Source organism: Bos indicus, chromosome 16 (assembly GCF_029378745.1).
Source record: "Bos indicus isolate NIAB-ARS_2022 breed Sahiwal x Tharparkar chromosome 16, NIAB-ARS_B.indTharparkar_mat_pri_1.0, whole genome shotgun sequence".
NCBI classification, from domain to species: domain Eukaryota; kingdom Metazoa; phylum Chordata; class Mammalia; order Artiodactyla; family Bovidae; genus Bos; species Bos indicus.
This window is the reverse complement of record NC_091775.1, coordinates 8,622,288-8,641,976: the sequence shown is the minus strand read 5'-3', so window position 1 is coordinate 8,641,976 and position 19,689 is coordinate 8,622,288. Positions and strand designations below refer to the sequence as shown.

Genomic DNA, 19,689 nt, shown 5'->3' with positions numbered 1-19,689 from the left:
CCTTTTGATGCTTTCAAAAGTCACCCCATTAATTTAAACCCAGTTGTGGCAGAAAGGGGCTTGCTATAAATAATAAGACACCCATTTCACCTTTATGGCTCTGGAGTTTTCTAGGAATTGAGGACAAAAGACTAAATATTATAAGAAAAAATGCTACCACTGCTCTTGTTCTCAAGAACTTCCTCTTGTCCCATTATCTCTACATGGCATGACAAACATTTGTTTTCCAGACACTGGTTTTTCCTATCTCCCTGTAAATTGTATTCCTCCCCTTTATAGTCCCAGACCCACACATTTTCTCCCTAGCTCAGGATGGCATATAAGCCTCAGTCACCTGTCTTGAGTCCTCCAAAGTTTTTGTGAGGTTCCATATACACAAAATCACATTTGTTTTTCTTATGTCAACTTAATTATTAGACCAAATTAACCATCATGAGAAGAGGAAAATTTTTCCTCTTTAACAGTGCTAATGTAAAATTTCTTAGCTGTACTATAATTATTTAAGTGGTTATCACTAGCAGAAATTTGGTGAATGTTACAGAGTAATCAATGTACTATTTCTGGAATTTGCAATGATTTCATAATTATTCCAAAACAAATTTTTAAAAATGTATCAAATGTAAAATAATATTTATTTTTCTGGGGTTGCCCTTTTACACAGTACATAAGCCAGCTAAAATGATGTAATCTGAAATGTAACAAATATATCAGCTTAGATGATTATATATGCCAAGTACTACACAAAAATTAGTTATGTATTATAAAATTTCCTAAGTATTCTTTTATCCATTGATGAATAAAATATTTACTCATAAGCTAAGTCTGAAAGAGAGTAATTTGTTCAGTCTTTCTTTAATGAACATTAATTGAAAGCTTATCAAGTGCTTAGAGTTTATTTGATAACCATTACCTGGACTACTTTTGGAGTGATGAAATAGGTATATAAAGAAACTATAGCAGGGAAATTAGAAAAATGGAGAACTGGAAAGAGTAGTCCTAAATTTTCAGTATAAGTAGTTATCACAAAGGCCACATGGACACCTGAACTGCTACATGTCAACAAAAATCACAAAGATCAGACTGCTCACTCATAGGGTATAGCCTTATTATAAATTTCAATGCATTTTTATGCTTGAATTTTTCATATTAGCTTAATGGAAAGCAGGAACATAATAAATATTTTTTAACTATGTCTTCTTATTATTTTCCAACCCAGTGACTGTAGCCCACCAAGCTCCTCTGTCTATGGGATTCTCCAGGCAAGGATACTGGAGTGGGTTGGCATTTCGGCCTTCAGGGGATCTTTTAAACCCAGGGACTGAACCCAAGTCTCCTCCACTGCAGGCAGATTCTTTACATCTGAGCCACTAGGGAATCCCATTCATTTAATAAGAATATTCAAATGGTCCCCACTACTATTAAAATCTTGGAAGCTTTATCATTATTTGAGAATGTTATTCTTTTCCCTTTGTTGCCTGGATCAACTATTTGCATTTCTAGATTCTTTGATTTTATAAATCTCTCTCTCATCACTTTTGAGATGAAGCTTTTCTATCCCAGAAAAACTTATTTTTTAAAAATAGATTTATCTGTTTAAAAAATACAATTACAATCTTGAATATATTAGAGAAGTTTGTTTGTTATTCAAACTAGTTTAACAGAAGAGGGCTTTTTTTATGTAATGGACTTGATTCTCAAGAACAGTTTTTTTTTTCCAGTAACTGTATAATATAAAACATGCAAAATAAGTACTGCTAAAAATAACATGTGATATTTAGGGAAAATGAAACATTTTTGCAAGTATAATTACAGAGATTGCTTTGCTCCTTTTATGTTTTTGTTTTCTTCCACTTGTTTTGCTTTGAGTTAGAAAAAATGCTTTTGATAATATTCCTTTTGTAGTGTTTTGAAAGTCTTTGGAGAGACAGGAATGTTACACTTGTGAAATCATTTATAGGGAAACTAGTATGTGGACTGTAATAGTGCTGCACCCATTTGCATTTTATTTTTCTGACCAGTGTTCCTGAATTCAGCACAATATAATTATAGTGACTGCCAAAATGAACACTAGCTCAATAGAAATAAGAAAATGGGCCTAGTCTTGCTTCTGAAAAGTAATTACATAGCAGCATCAAGAAACTAAGAATCATCATGTAAAAATTACTAAATAGAAATACTGGAAAATTCTATGGCAGGACATAAAGACTATTTTAAATATCTTGCTAAAAGAGGTCAACAAAAACTATTCCACATAATGTGTTTGAAATATCTAAGTCTCTCTGGATTGCTTTTTTCCATTGTGTGCTGGCTTTCTTAGAAGGCCAATTTTGGTCTGACATGGAGAGATAGAAGAAACATTTTTTAAAGTGTTTCTTAGTTTAGAAACCCTGACTCACAACCATTATATCCAAAACTAACCTTAGAATTATAGTTACTGCCTCCTCAAAATTAGTTTTCTCCAGCTATGCAGTTTTGCAGTTTCTAGTGCATAACTGAGTGCTTCTAGCATTGATACAAAAAACACTCTAGGGTTCCTAGGGCAGTTTTCAGCATTCATGGGAAAGGATTCCTGTTATTCTAGCAATTTACAGATGAGGTGCAACCCACAATCTTATGATCTGCCACCTCAGAGGATCAGACATCCTCCCTGCTTTAAGATCCTGATGCTGGGAAAGACTGAGGGCAGGAGAAGGAAGCGACAGTGGATGAGATGGTTGGATGGCATTACTGACTCAGTGGACATGAGATTGAGCAAAGTCTAGGAGATAGTGAAGGACAGGGAAGCCTGGCATGCTGCAGTCCAAGGAGTCGCAAAAAGACAGACACGACTGAGCAACTAAACAACAACTGCTCTGCTTCTTCCTCTCCCTCAAGACAGACAGCCCTCAAGAGAACTCTTCACTCATGGGGCAACACTAGTCTGATAGATGTAAGATTTATTATTCAGTTCAGTTCAGTTCAGTCGCTCAGTCGTGTCCAATTCTTTGCGACCCCATGAATTACAGCATGCCAGGCCTCCCTGTCCATCACCAACTCCCGGAGTTCACTCAAATTCACGTCCATCTAGCCGGTGATGCCAACCAGCCATCTCATCCTCTGTCATTCCCTTCTCCTCCTGCCCCCAATCCCTCCCAGCATCAAAGTCTTTTCCAATGCATCAACTCTTCACATGAGGTGGCCAAAGTACTGGAGTTTCAGCTTTAGCATCATTCCTTCCAAAGAACACCCAGGACTGATCTATTTTAGAATGGACTGGTTGGATCTCCTTGCAGTCCAAGGGACTCTCAAGTGTCTTCTCCAATACCACAGTTTAAAAGCATCAATTCTTCAGCATTCAGCTTTCTTCACAGTCCAACTCTCACATCCATACATGACCACTGGAAAAACCACAGCTTTGACTAAACGGACCTTTGTTGGCAAAGTAATGTCTCTGGTTTTGAATATGCTACCTAGGTTGGTCATAACTTTCCTTCCAAGGAGTAGTGTCTTTTAATTTCATGGCTGCAATCACCATCTGCAGTGATTTTGGAGCCGCAAAAAAATAAAGTCCGACACTTTCCATTTTTCCCCATCTATTTCCCATGAAGTGATGGGACCAGATGCCATGATCTTCATTTACTGAATGTTGAGTTTTAAGCCAACTTTTTCACTCTCCTCTTTCACTAAGAGGCTTTTTAGTTCCTCTTCACTGTCTGCCATAAGGTGTCATCTGCATATCTGAGATTATTGATATTTCTCCCACCAATCTTGATTCTAGCTTGTGCTTCTTCCAGCCCAGCGTTTTTCATGATGTACTCTACATAGAAGTTAAACAAGCAGGGTGACAATATACAGCCTGACATACTCCTTTTCCTATTTGGAACCAGTCTGTTGTTCCATGTCCAGTTCTAACTGTTGCTTCCTGACCTGCATATAGGTTTCTCGAGAGGTAGGTCAGGTGATCTGGTATTCCCATCTCTTTCAGAATTTTCCACAGTTTATTGTGATCCACACAAAGGCTTTGGCATAGTCTATAAAGCAGAAGTAGATGTTTTTCTGTAACTCTCTTGTTTTTTGATGATCCAGCAGATGTTGGCAATTTGATCTCTGGTTCCTCTGCCTTTTTTAAAACCAGCTTGAACATCTGGAAGTTCATGGTTCACATATTGCTGAAGCCTTGCTTGGAAAATTTTGACCATTACTTTACTAGTGTGTGAGATGAGTGTTAATTGTGCGGTAGTTTGAGCATTCTTTGGCATTTCCTTTCTTTGGGATTGAAATAAAAACTGCCCTCTTCCAGTCCTGTGGCCACTGCTGAGTGTTTCAAATTATTACTTACTACTTAATTAAGTATATGTGTTTACAAGGATAGTTTACTTCAAAAGTTAATTAAAAATATTAATGTAAATATTCCCATACTTTCAAAAATCACTCCAAACACAGTAGAAACCAAACCTTTTTGGGAATTAGACTGGGGTTCTCACCAGTCATGTTCCTAACTCAGGGTCCTGACTGCCTAGTGTAGATATGGATCAAGACACTGGAAGTCCAATTTGCTTTTATTAGCATCATATTCAAATTAAGTCACAAATTCCATATGGACACATACAGAATTATTTCAGAAGTATATACAAATGAGAGATGCTGACTCCCTTCCACAGATCCAAAATGCCTTCTCCTAAAATGACTGGAACCAGACCATAACCACTTTAGAACCACTGCCTGCTGGAGCCTGGATAGTTTTGTTTGAGGTGACTCAGTTGATGATGGATTTCTTTGGAGGCTCAGTGGTAAAGAATCTGCCTGCCGATGCAGGCGACATGGGTTCAGTCTCCAGGTTGGAAAGATGCCCTGGGGAAGGAAATGGTTACCCACTCCAGTATCCTTCCCTAAGAAATCCCATGGACAGAGGAGCTTGACAGGGGGTCGCAAAAGAGTCAGATATGACTTAGCGACTAAACAACAACAGCTGATGATACCTTCAGAAAGGGATAAAAGAAAACAAAAACCCTCCATAACTTTCTTTTTGTATTAATTGTTGACCGTTTTTTAACTATATAACTTAGAATGGACAGAATTGCAACATTCTCTATTTCTTTTTCAGTAATATCATCAAAGAGCTGTATGTTATTCAAGAAAAAAAACTGCTTCATCAAATACTTGATGTATGGCAAAACCATACAATATTGTAAAGTAATTAGCCTCCAATTAAAATAAATAAATTTATATTAAAAAAAAAAAGAATTGCTGTATGGAATTTTTTCTCTAGAAAAGCATTTATGCTGTTTAAAGTTTTAAATTTATTGACATAAACATATATAATATGCTCCCATGATTTTATCTACTCTGTCTTTACTTTTTGATTTTTAAGGTTATGTGTACTTATAAGTGATCAAATTTGCCAGTATTTCTTTTGTTTGTTTCCCAAAAGACTAATATTGAGTTTTAATGAATATGAAAGTTTTTTATTCTATTTAAAATTATTATTTTTTGTCTTTTAGGATTTCTCTTGCCTTGAGTTTATTATATAAAATAGGCTTTCATAGAATAAATCTTGTTTTAGCATTAGCCATTTTTTATTTATATATTTTCCTGTTATACTACTCATATCACATATTTTTGTTCTTAAAAATGATAATTTAAATTTTCTTCTTATTCAATAACTATTTAGAATAGTGTATTTTAATTAATGGTGAAGCATAATTTTGTGTAGCATTTTGCATTTTTAAAATGTATTAAGTAAAATTAGGCTTTTTCTTTTAAAATTACTTGACAGTTCTTTTAAGACGATGTACACAGAAACTATCTACTAGTGTTTCTATACATGCTTCAGAAGAGTGTAAATGCTGAACTTGTGAGTGTATGGTTCAATATACATTCATTAGATCAAGATTTACAGTTGTGTCAATCAAATTTCTTATTCCTATTCTTTTGTTATTGTTTTTTCTTTTCTGAAAGAAGTTCAGTGTCTTCAATTTTATAGTGACTTTTTTGCTGTAATACATATCTAGTTACATGTATAAAGACCCATGAATATTATGGATTTTATCTCAAAATAACTGTCTTAGTTTGCTTGACCTATCATAATAAAATACCATGGACTGGGCAGATTAAGGGGCTTTTCAGGTGGCACTAGTGGTAAAGAACCTACCTGCAAATGCAGGAGACATAAAAGACATGTGTTCAATTAATGAGTCAGGAATGTCCCCTGGAGGAGGGCATGGCAACTCACTCTGGTATTCTTGACTGGAGAATCCCACAGACAGACAGGTTACCAGGCTATGGGCCCTAAGGTCGCAAAAATTCAGACATGACTGAAGCAACTTAGCATGCATGCATGCACATTCAGATTAAAAAATATAAATTTCTCTCTCACACATCTACAGGCTGGCCAGTCCAAAATCCAAGTGCCATCAAGATAGGGTTCATTCTGAGGCCTCTTCTCTTGGCTTGGAGGCAGTTTCCATCTCATAATGTGGTAACATGACCCCTCTTTCGTGTGTGAGTGGAAAGACAAAGACTATACTCTTGGGGTCTCTTCTTAGAAGGGAAATAATCCTAAAATCTAGAAGGATCCCACTCTCATGACCTCATAAACTCTAATTACCTCCTAGCAGTCTTATCTCCAAATACCATCACACCGGGGATAAGGGCTTCTACACCTGAACTTGGTAACACAAGAATTTAGTTCATAACAATAATCTGAACTGTCCTCTGTTGTATTAAAGTTTTTTCTTAAATTCTTTTTTATCTGACAACATTAATATAGCTGTCTGCTTGCTAGCCTGAAACCTTTTAACTCTTCATTTTCAACTTTTCTGTATATCTATTAATATAATTTAGTGAATCATTTGCAAAAATGCATATGGTTGAATTCATTTCCATAAACCTTTTTACCTTTCAGAACAGAAATTTAACATATTCAGATTTACTATATTGACTGATTCTTAGATTCATACCTATTGTCTTAATTTATGTTCTATCAATTATATTTGTTTATTCTTATTTTTTCTACCTTTTCTGTATTTATTCTATTAGTTCCATGTCTAAGCTATAAGACAGCAATATGCATTCAGTTTATTTTTTCCAGGGCTTAGTCTTGAATCACAGACTCTCCTTCTGACTTTTTTTTTTGGAATATAAATGTTTTACAATGTTGTGTTAGTTTATGCTGTACAATGAAGTCATTCAACCATATGCATACATATATCCAACCCTTCTTAAGACTCCCTCCCACCCCAACCCCATCCCATCCCTCTACATCACCACAGAGCACCAAGCTGAGCTTCCTGTGCTTTATAACACATTCCTACTAGCTATCTATTTTACACATGGTAATGTATATATATATATATCTATCCCAATCTCCCAATTTGTCCCAGTCTCCCCTCCCAATCTCTGTGTGTCCATATGTCCATTCTGCACATCTGTCTCTTACCCTGCCTCAGAATTAGGTAATTAAGATGGAAAGACAACCCTCAGAATGGGAGAAAATATTTGCAAACAAAGCAACCAAGGATTAACCTCCAAAATATATAAAATAGCTCATGGAGATCAACATCAAAAAAGCAACCCAATCAAAAAATGGGGGAAAGACCTAAATATACATCTCTCCCTAATGACTTCTTACAAATATTTCTTGCACTTTCTTTTCCTTTATCTCTTAGAGATATGTGGTTTCCAGATATTTTTCAAGCCTGGTTGAAACATATCTTCATTTTTCGGGTTCATTCCTTAGGGTTCTATTCTCTGGGTTTCCATGTCATTTCATTTCTCTTTGGTTGTAAAAATAGAGTCAAGGCAAAAGCTTAGTTTCATAATTCTGGGACAGTCACAATACATCAGGAACAGATATGGTTACATGGTGTTACACCTGGTATCAAAAAATATTATATATTTTTTTACTCAAAAAAAGAGTTTAAGCCAATTTCGGGTGGGGGGAAATGTCATGATTGATCATGTGCCCTGGGTACAGCGTATAGAAGAACCTGCCAAATGTTTTCAATTTAGCATTTAAGTTTTGCTAAATGTTTGCCATTTTATTGCAGTCTTCCATGACCTCTTGTTTTTTTAAATCGCAAAGCATTATAGACAGAAAGCACACATTTTAGCAGTTTTCTTTGCTGACTTTCATCCAGTTCCTGGAAAAGTGCCTAGCAGATAGAGCTTAAAAAAAAAAAAAAAAGATTTAATAAATAAATTGAAAGTTTTAAAAATACTAAAACTTAGTGAAGCTTAGGTAACTTTTCACATATTAAGGAAGAAAGCACATGTCAACAGTGATATCTCAGTATGAACTGTATTATTTCTTTGAGGTGTATTTAATGTGATTAATGCAAACATAATTAGTGGTACTATACTGATTTCTCTGTATTTATAAGTTAAGAAAAAATTATTTGAATGAAATTGATTATATATGTCCCCTGTGCTTCTTACAAGACTTTCTCCTGACATAAAGGAAAGTTAAAAATGCTGAAAATCTAGCATCCTTTTTGGCAATGATCATATAGTTTTGATAAACTTGCATATTTTGATAAACTATAATTTCCATAATATTATAAAAGTTAAATGCCTATTTAAACATGCTGTATTTTTTCTCTTGAACTTCTTATTTTTAGAATTTTAAATAGAATACAAAATCTGAAAATGGGTAATGTTTAGTATTGAAGGCAAAAGAAGAAGAGGGTGGTAGAAGATGATAGTTGAGTTGGATAGTATCACTGATTCAATGGACATGAGGTTGAGTAAACTCCAGAAGATAGTGAAGGACAGGGGAGCCTGGCGTGCTGCAGTCCATGGAGTCACAAAGAGTATGACATTACTTAGTCACTGAAAAACAACAACTAGCCTTGATTTATAACAAAACTAAATATGATGTTGAAGGATATTAATAGATTGCTTTAAAAGGCTCTATTGTGTTTTGCTTCAAAGTATTCTAAGATTTCCAGCTTAATGTTAAGGATCCTATTGTCTCTTGGATCAATGTAATCAGGATTTTGCTTATAATACCGCTAGGCAACTTTTTATCATATGCCACCCCTGGTTTTCATGTTGTTAAATTCAATGATCAGTTCTCATCTTATTGTTGACAAAATTTGACATAGAAAATCAGCCCTACTATTTTTCACTTGACCTAATAAACTCAGAATCCCTTTAATGAACCTCTACTTCACTGTTTGCTTCTTCTGGTGTCTTTTCTTCTTTCTCTTCTGCCCATCTTCCTAATATGGGAAGGGTCTATGTATGTATTTAAGTATGTATTTAAGTATGTATTTAAGTATGTATTTTCTCTTCTTCTCAATCTATACACACTCTGTGTCTAACGATGAGGAACTCCTTATCTCTAGCATCAACTCATCCCTCAAGCCTGTCCAATATATCCCATTCAACTACATACTTAGTATCTTATGTTATGGATCTAAAAGATACCTCAAATGTCCTGTGTAAAAACTACACTGATCTTGTTCAAACTTACACAAAGTGCAAACTATTATCATTAATGGTAATATTGTCATGTCAAAAGTTCAGGTCAAGAACTCTAGAGTCTTTCTACACATGTCTTTTTCTCACAGCATCCATTCAACCAGTTAGAAATTCCTAAGAACTCTGTCTTCTGAACATATCTAGCAATTAATCACTTTATCCTACTAAGCCATCTGCTACCAGGGCTTCCCAATTGGCATGGTGGTCAAGAACCCACAGGAGATGCAAGAGATGCAGGTTCAATACCTAGTTCAGGAAGATACCCTGGACTAGGAAATATATTAACCCATAATAGGTTACTTAGTGACACTTTTAACCAAATACATTCATTCTATCATTTTTGGAATAAATAAATATTTATTCTCTAAGTCTAATATTTAATATTGCAAATATCAATAGATATCCACAAAGAAGTTTTCTGTGATCTGCAAACACTCTGCTAATGTGAGGCATTAATCATTTTTCTTATTGAAAATAAATAAGTTTTCTAGTTTCATATAGAGTTTAAGTCTCTAACAACTGACTCTGGACTCATGAATCATGAAAAGTAAAAACAAGAGAACATATGGTGGCCTTTGCATATTTTCTCCAGAGTTCATTCTGAAGTTTTTCACGATTTGTCTTAAAATCTGACAGTATTACTAATCTAATTTCCATGGAGAAAGAAAAATATCCCCATTTTAACTTCTTTTTGGAGACTAGAGAGGAAAATTGCAAGTAAATTTTGGTGTTATGTATATGTATACATCCGTTCACTTCAGTTCAGTCGCTCAGTCAGTGTCCGACTCTGAGACCCCATGGATTGCAGCACAACAGGCGTCCCTGTCCATCACCAACTCCTGGAGCTTTCTCAAATTCATGTCCATCGAGTCGGTGATGCCATCCAAGCATCTCATTCTGTCATCCCCTTATCCTCCTGCCTTCAATCTTTCCCAGCATCAGGGTCTTTTCTAATAAGTCAGCTCTTTGCATCAGGTGGCCAAAGTTTTGGAGCTTCAACTTCAGCTATCAGTCGTTCCAACGAATATTCTGGGTTGATTTCCTTTAATATTCTTTATAATCCAGCTCAAATTTTATCTCCTTGAAGCCTACAGAGCAGTAATCTCTTCCAACAATGGAAGTGGTATGACATTTTTATATATTTGTTTTATACATTCATTCATTCATCCTACATTCTGGTTACTATTGTAGAGAGTGGGGATACAGATTGAACAAAATGAAGATGCACTTTAGGCAAATCATAAACAAGTAACCATTTGGATCAGTCTCTAAGGGTATAAGAGGAAAGCTGTGGCTGCAGCTGCTAAGTCACTTCAGTCGTGTCCGACTCTGTGTGACTCCACAGACGGCAGCCCACCAGGATCCCCCATCCCTGGGATTCTCCAGGCAAAACACTGGAGTGGTTTGCCATTTTCTTCTCCAAGGTGTGAAAGTGAAAAGTAAAAGTGAAGTTGCTCAGTCGTGTCCAACTCTTAGCCACTCCATGAACCACAGCCTACCAGGCTCCTCCATCCATGGGATCCTCCAGGCAAGAGTACTGGAGTAGGGTGCCATTGCCTTCTCCTAAGAGGAGAGCAAGCATGGAGTATATGTGCAAGGGGCTTCCCAAGTGGCTCAGTGGTAAAGAATCTGCCTGCCGATGCAGGAGATGTGGGTTCCACCCCTGTCTGGAAGACCACTTGGTGAAGGAAATGCCAACCATTCTTGTATTCTTTCCTGGGGAATCCCATGGACAGAGGGCTACAAGAAGATATGACTTAGAGACTAAAAGTCAGATATGACTTAGAGATTAAATGACAACACAAGTGGATAAGAACACTATCTTCTGTTGGGTAGCCTACAAAGGCCTTTCTGCTCAGGTGTCTTTTCTCAACTATTTATGGACTTATCACATACTTGTCACACAGTATTTAAGGTTAATATTTCTTTATACATCCTACAGAGTTCCAGCTCTTCCATGGGTTGTCTGTATCTGTTCACACACATATGCAATGTTTCCTTCCACAGAGAGGAAACAGCACTGCTGGGTTCTCTTTTTTTTTCCTCCTACCATGGCATATATTCAGTTTAGGATAATGATCCTGCTTAAGCTTAGCTCTGGGCTTCCTGGCTCAGCTAGTAAAGAATCTTCCTCCAATGCAGGAGACCCCAGTTTGATATCTGAGTTAGGAAGATTCCCTGGAGAATCCATAGGCTACTCACTCAAGTATTCATAAGCTTCCCTGGTGGCCCAGATGGTAACAAATCCTCCTGCAATGAATGCAGGAGACCTCAGTTTGATCCCTGGATTGGGAAGATCCCCTGAAGGAGGGCATGGCAACTCATTCTAGTATTCTTGCTAGAAAATCCCCATGGACAGAGGAGTCTAGCAGGCTATCTATTCCATGGGGTTGGTCACAAAGATCAGATAGGACTGTGCCACTAAACACAGCACAACAGAAGCTTAGCTCTCTTCTTTCCTCCTCTCTTTTTCTTGGGAGCCAGCTTCCAAAAGAGCCGGGCATGTAGAAAGGCTCTAACCTGTTACTGTCTGAGTGACTGGGTTCATATCTAGGATCTGTTACTGGGAAGACCATCAGTCCACATACTTAAGCCACAGTGTTAAACGTTGACTTTTATTTTATTCCCATTGACTTTAATATTTTATTCTCATTTGCTTAACTCACTTCTTTTATTTCTTTATTCATTTGAAATCCAATGAGGAAAAGGGAGATTATTCGAAGCACCTTATTTAAGAATTACGAGGAAAGGATAGGGAAAAAAAAAATTATCGAGAAAAAAAATTATCTAGAAGAAACAGAGATGGATGAGGAAACCATCAAGGAATTTAAACAGCAGAAGCTCATTTGACAAAAGGAGAATCAACCATTTAATTAAACATCTCTGAAATACTGAGTAAAGCGAGGAGATTAAAACTACGTACCTGTGGAGCGGCCAACACAGAGTTCCTTTGTGACAGTGGAAGAAATGGTTTTAGTGTATGTGAGAAGCACAAGCTGGCTGGAATGAGATGAAGAGTGACAGACTGTGAAGCCTGTGCTGATAGCATATGAGGATGACTGCCTCGTGACCGCAAAGACGGAACGCGTCTGTGAAATGAAAGTGTAACGGCGCAGGCGCGAGGCTGTTATCGCGAGACCATTAGCATGGGGGTTAAAGGTCGGGGGCTCAGGATTCCCTGGTGGCTCAGAGGTTAAAGCGTCTGCCTGGAATGCGGGAGACCTGGGTTCTATCCCTGGATCGGGAAGATCCACTAGAGAAGGAAATGGCAACCCACTCCAGTACTATTGCCTGGAAAATCCCATGCAGAGAGGGAGAAACCTGGTAGGCTACAGTCCATGGGGTCGCAAAGAGTCATACACTACTGAGCGACTTCACTTACTTACTTAAAGGTCAGGAGACCGTTAGCCTGGTGGTTAAAGGTCTTCCTGCTCCACTGATGATTAGCCTAGCGGTGGTCCTCTTGGCAGAGTGCAGCAAGACGTGGCCCTGGGTCTTATTCCGTGGCCCTCCAGGCCCTTTGGCCTCAGCACCATTGGGTGAGCTGGGGGCCCAGGACAGGCTGAGGACCCAGAACAGGCTGAGGATTGTGTCTCACAGAACTCTGGAGCCCCCGTGAAGGCCGGAGCCTCCCTTACCACCACCCACCGGCCAGGTCCAGACCTGGAAGCAGCCAGGAACCTCACCCCCTTCCACGCTCTGATCCCTGGAGTCCTCAGCAGCTGGAGGATATTACAGGATCATTAAGGTAAGAGCTTCAACCAACTTCTGTGTCTCCATTCAAGTTACCAAACTTGGTCCAGCATTGATCAGTTGTCCACCTCCAGAAGATGGCCAGAGGTCAAGGTTCAAGTGCAAGGACCTTGTACATCATTACTTCAGACCCACCTCTATGGTTGGGACTTCTCTCAATGAAGGGTGACTGTTGTGAGCTGGAGATTAACCTGATTGGTATTTGCTACAAATGATGCACTCCAGTTTAAATGAAAAGCCTAGGGACCAGCCTGCTATGAAGTTCCTCTCTGTCTAATATCTTAAAAAAATGTGTTTAAGACCCTTTGCTGAAAATAGGGAAACAAACTTATAAGAGCAAACCAGAAAAACAGAGTAGAATCACTGGGTATGGATCAGGACCTATTTGAATTTCCTGTTATTTCGTTGTAATACTCCTCAGCTCTGTAGTGTCTGCCAAAGATTCTTCTCCTTGACTCAATGACCTGTCTTACTGGACTCACATCCTCCATGAATTATCCTCCGCTTCTCGCTAGTTTTACATTTTGCCCTTCATTGTTGTTGTTCAGTTGCTAAGTTGTGTCCAACTCTTTGCAACCCCATGGACTGCAGCATGCCAGGTTCCCCTGTCCTTCACTGTTTCCCCAAGTTTGCTCAAATTCACATCCATGAAGTCAGTGATGCCATCTAACCATTTCATCCTCTGTCACCCCATTCTCCTGCCCTCAGTCTTTCCCAGCATCAGAGTTTTATACAATAAGTTGGCTCTTGGCATCAGGTGGCTAAAGTATTGGAGCTTCAGCTTTAGCACAGTTCTTCCAATGAATATTCAGGGTTGATTTCCTTTAGGATGGACTGGTTTGATCTCCTTGTTGTCTGAGGGACTCTCAAGATTCTTTTCCATCACCACAATTTGGGAAACATCAATTCTTTGGTGCTCAGCCTCCTCTTTAATTTCTTCTTTATCCAGCCCTTCCTTAGAGAAACAGCCTTACTACCAATGACACCATTTAATTATATGTGAAAATATTTAGCAGTGTTCCTGACAATCAATTGCTTAATTCTAGTTAAATATTAGGTTGTTTTTCTTTTTTCCTAGAGACAGTTTCCTTTGAGAGTATACTGTTCATATGAAAGAGAGCATCCTTCATACTAATGAAGGACAAATTCTTCAGTAAGTGCTGTGATGCTTTTTAGACATTATACAGAGAGACAGCTGCTAGTCATTTATATAGAAATCTGTTTAGACTGACATCTGCCATATTCCCAATAAAAGCAAAGCATTTATCTAAACCTATGAATGTTTTAGTAAATGCTTTCTTTGAAATTCTAGAGTACTTAAATCAGAAGCCTTTTGCTAAATTAATAACAACTTGTTGAATCAAAGTAGGACTAAGTCAATAATAAATAGAGAAGAATTTTATTGATTACCACTTAAAAAAATAAAATTACACTCCAGTTGGCATAAATTTTGTAGCTGCTCAGTGAGCACATTTCCTCTCCTCCTGCACATGGCCATGCATTCTGGAGACTGGGTGTGATGGAAATGATCCATGCCACTTCTGTGTTCCATTAGTAATTCCCAAATTGCTCCTTCATGATCATTTCCCCCTCAACAAGCTGGAGGAAGACAAGCAGGACTAGCCTGGAATTCACATGTTGAAAATAACAAATGTACAAGGAAGGGTTCTAGGTCCTTGAAGATCCTCTTAGAGTAAATCTACCCAGTGCACAGGACTGTTTGGGACTTCATGTAATTAATAAATAAATTCAGGTGGTAAGTCCGCCATGGTCTGGGTTTATCTTTGGAGCTGTAAGCATCACCTGCACCAGTAGTTCCGTATCCTGTCTTTCTTATTTTCCCAAGCTGAAATATACATGCTTGTTTGAGAGCCAGCCTTCAACAGTCTTAGAATGACAGCAGCTGGGTCTATGAGCAGAGTCTCCTGTAACAGTGGCACCATGAACTATTATGAACTCCCCTCCTGCACCTAGACTCCTGTTTAAAAGAAAATCAAATATCTGTTATCTTTGAGCTGCTGTGTTATGGGAGCCCTTTCTTCCAAAGATTGACCCTACACCCTAAATCTGTACTGCTCATGGCTTTGATTGCAACAGGATTGCCTGTAAGGCATGTTAAAAGCTAGATTTCTGTTAATCATTGATGTTAACCCCCAACTTGAAACAATAAATACAAAGATAGAATTATTTTATCATAATTGCTGAAGCAGATTTACGCATAATAAATGAGGCATGAAAGAATATAAAGCTAACCCTTAAAATACAGTTGTGACACTAAACATGCTACACATTAGTTACACTTTGAAGAAGTAGGGCCTGTGCACTATGATTGAAACACTCTTCAAAGTAGCAAACTTGGCCTTTGTCTCACCTGTTCTACCTTTTCAGTCTAGATAAATTTCACCAGGAATGATAATGACATTAGAATCATGGCTTCTTAATATTTGGATATAAGTATCTTCATTTGACTCCTTGGTCACTTTTTTTTTTTTTTGCTTTAAAGCGGTAGAAATTTTAAAGAATTCTGAGAGCCAAGTATAAACATGTTCTTATATCAGTGAAACCAAAGCCAAATTCACAACCTACTGATAATATGTGTAGACTAATATACGGAATAGAGAAAAATACCAGAACAAAATGAATTAGGGCATTATTCTTGACCCTGGAATTAAGGGACAAGTCAATTCATGATGTTGGATTTTCTCCTCTTCATTTACAAAATGGCAGCAGTGCTTTTTGCTGTCATCTCATTAAGCTATATTGTGTGTGTGTGTTCAGCCATGTCTGACTCTTTGTGATCCAATGGACTGCAGCCCACCAAGTTCTTCTGTCCATGAGATATTCCTGACAAGAATATTGGAGTGGGCTGCCATTTCCTTCTCCAAGCTTGTACTAAGTAGGTGGAAATGTAAAGTTCTAAACAAACATGTTTATTTGGATAACCAAGCTCATAATTTAAGTATGTTAAGCCAATTAATTTATTTTTGAACATTATCTGCTAATCTAGAATAAGAAGCAAGCTAAAGAGGAAAGAAGTTACTTGATTTGCACTTGTATGTGTTCAGATTTACTCACTTATTACTCTTTCCTTTGCACAACAAAGTGAGCAAAATACTGTTTGCAAATGTGGTAAATCGAAGTATCCAAATGAAAACATTTACTCCAAAGGGAATGGTTTTGCCTTACAGAAAATTAAAAACCAGCTGTGCCAGCCTTCATGGAAAACATTATACAGCAACAAGTTTGTGCACAAATGAGTCATTTTAATGAACATAATACATAATACTGCTGGTGGCATTATTTTGACAGGCTAGGTTTATTAAGGTCATTGAGTTAAAAACAATAAAACATTTTGTGTAAAATAACTGAAAATTGCTCTAAAAAGTATCTTTTAAGTTCAAAAGGAAGGGTTCTTCCTACATTAAGTTCAGTTTCTTGCATTTGCTATTGTAACACATACATAACACATAGACAATACAAAATAGTGCATAGTAGTTTAGTAAGAGTTTTATAGTTCAAAGCAGAAAATCCAACAGGAGTGCTATTGGCAAGCTATTATTATATAAGATAAATTAATGGAAATATAGCCATGTACTCAACAGTACTGAGTTAATTCCAGGAATGAACAGTGTCCAGACTGCTAAAACTTCAGTACTGAATAATTCATTGCTTCATAGAGCTAGCCTTCTAATAAAGAAGAACAGATACTAAACAACAAATTATGTTACTGACATTCAGTCATAATTTTAATAATTTAATTTTGTATTTCCTTAGGTGACTTAAATTACTTCATTTTAATTTGATTCAGTTTAAAAGTATGCATTTTTAATTGTGTCATACATGACTATAGTAGTTGGGAATGTAACAGTAAACTGAAAAAAAAATTAAATCTCTGCTCTAATAAAGTTTCAATTTTCATGAGGCTGAGAATCCTAAAATTGTATGTTACATAGACTATTACTAGGTGCCTCTTCATGGTTCACAGCTTTGTCATGGTGAGGGGTTGTGCATAGCTGAATGAAGCTATGAGCCATGCCATGCAGGGTCACTGGTGATTAGTGCTATGAAAGAAAAGAAATGAATTGAGGAGAATTAGAGTGTTATAATATTCTAGAGCAGATTTAGGGAATTATTTACTGAGATGAGTCAAATATTGAAGGAGCTGCAGGATGTGGAAAATGGGAAGATATTTGAAATGTATTTCCAGGCAGACGAAACAAGAAGTATTAAAGTCCATGAAGCAGAAGTGTGTTCAGTGAAAAGTAAGTTCAGTAGGGTGAAGAAAGGTATCAGGGGAAGATGAATAGAAGATAAGGAGATAAAGTGTTATGGACTGAATGTGTCCCCACAAATTGATATATTGAACTCCTAACTCCCAATATGATGATACTTAGATATGGGGCTTTGAGGAAGTAATTAGGGTTCAGTTCAGTTCAGTTGTTTAGTTGTGTCCTCTAGTCTCTGTGACCCCATGCACATACCAGACTTTCCTGTCAGTCACCATCTGACACTATATAAGTAAGATGAAGGAAGCACATGTGATGTAAATTACTGTAGAAAACCCTAACGACGACAAACTCTGACAAACATGATTTTAAAAACATAATCTGAAGATAATAAATTGGGACATGTTGCTAATGCAGTCAAGAACAAAACCAAGAAGATGAATGAGAGGATTTCAAGAGCAAAGACATTTTTACTTCCTTTTTTAAATCCAAAGTTCGGAACAGAAGGTCTATTTGCAAAGTGTACAATGTCCATTTCAAAAGAACGATTTTTGACACATTTTCTATACCTAGAAAAGCACCATTATGTTTTGTTTTTGTTTTTGTTTTTTTTTGTTTGTTTTGTTTTTTAAAGGACACTCCTAGAAAAACTGGAAAAATCAAGATTTGGTGTTTTGTATTAAATTCTGCTTTAAGTCAGTTTTAAGCAGTTTGCTATTATATAGTAATTTAGTTACTTTCCTTCAGTTCAGTTCAGTCACTCAGTCATGTCTGACTCTGAAACCCCATGGACTGCAGCACTCCAGGCTTCCCTGTTCATCACCAACTCCGGGAGCTTGCTCAAACCCATGTCCATTGAGTCAGTGATGCCCTCCAAGCCTCTCATCCTCTGTCATCCTCTGCTCTCCCGCTTACAGTCTTTTTGAAAATCAGGGTCTTTTCTAATGAGTCACTTCTTCACATCAGGTAGCCAAAGTATTGGAGGTTCAGCTTCAGCATCAGTCCTTCCAATGAATATTGAGGACTGATTTCTTTTAGGATTGACTGGTTGGATCTCCTTGCCATCCAGGGGACTCTTGAGAGTCTTCTCCAACACCATAGTTCAATAGCATCAATTCTTTGGTGCTCAGCTTTCTTTATGGTTCAACTCTTGCATCCATACGTGCCTACTGGAAAAACCATAGCTTTGACTATACAGACCTTTGTCAGCAAAATTATGTCTCAGCTTTTTAATATGCTGTCTATGTCTGTCTGACTAATTAGGGTTAGATGATATACAGTGGAAGTGAGAAATAGATTTAAGGGCCTAGATCTGATAGATAGAGTGCCTGATGAACTATGGAATGAGGTTCGTGACATTCTACAGGAGACAGGATTCAAGACCATCCCCATGGAAAAGAAATGCAAAAAAACAAAATGGCTGTCTGGGGAGGCCTTACAAATAGCTGTGAAAAGAAGAGAAGCGAAAAGCAAAGGAGAAAAGGAAGGATATAAGCATCTGAGTGCAGAGTTCCAAAGAATAGCAAGAAGAGATAAGAAAGCCTTCTTCAGTGATCATTGCAAAGAAATAGAGGAAAACAACAGAATGGAAAAGACTAAAGATCACTTCAAGAAAACTAGAGATACCAAGGAAACATTTCATGCAAAGATGGGCTCCATAAAGGACAGAAATGGTATGGACCTAACAGAAGCAGAAGATATTAAGAAGAGGTGGCAAGAATGCACAGAAGAACTAACAAAAAAGATCTTCACGACCCAGATAAACACGATGATGTGATCACTGACGCAGAGCCAGACATCCTGGAATGTGAAGTCAAGTGCGCCTTAGAAAGCATCACTACGAACAAAGCTAGTGGAGGTGATGGAATTCCAGTTGAGCTATTTAAAATCCTGAAAGATGATGCCATTAAACTGCTGCACTCAATATGCCAGCAAATTTGGAAAACTCAGCAGTGGCCACAGGACTGGAAAAGGTCCCTTTTCATTCCAATTCCAAAGAAAGGCAATGCCAAAGAATGCTCAAACTACCACATAATTGCACTCATCTCACATGCTAGTAAAGTAATGCTCACAATTCTCCAAGCCAGGCTTCAGCAATATGTGAACCGTGAACTTCCTGACGTTCAAGCTGGTTTTAGAAAAGGCAGAGGAACCAGAGATCAAATTGCCAACATCCGCTGGATCATCGAAAAAGCAAGAGAGTTCCAGAAAAAAAAAAAAAAAAAAACATCTATTTCTGCTTTATTCA

At 37.4% G+C, this 19,689-nt stretch overlaps 1 protein-coding gene across 3 annotated transcripts in view; it reads right to left on the bottom strand.

Annotated features, from left to right (window-relative positions):
• LOC139176326 (zinc finger protein 322-like) overlaps positions 1–12,541 on the bottom strand; it is a 111,163-nt gene extending 98,622 nt beyond the window's left edge. For all 3 annotated transcript variants that reach the window (XR_011560728.1, XR_011560729.1, XM_070767912.1), the window contains exon 1: positions 12,386–12,541. The gene's annotated coding sequence lies outside the window, so the exon portion shown is untranslated. The remainder of the gene's footprint in view (positions 1–12,385) is intronic.
• Between the last annotated feature and the right edge of the window lie 7,148 nt (positions 12,542–19,689).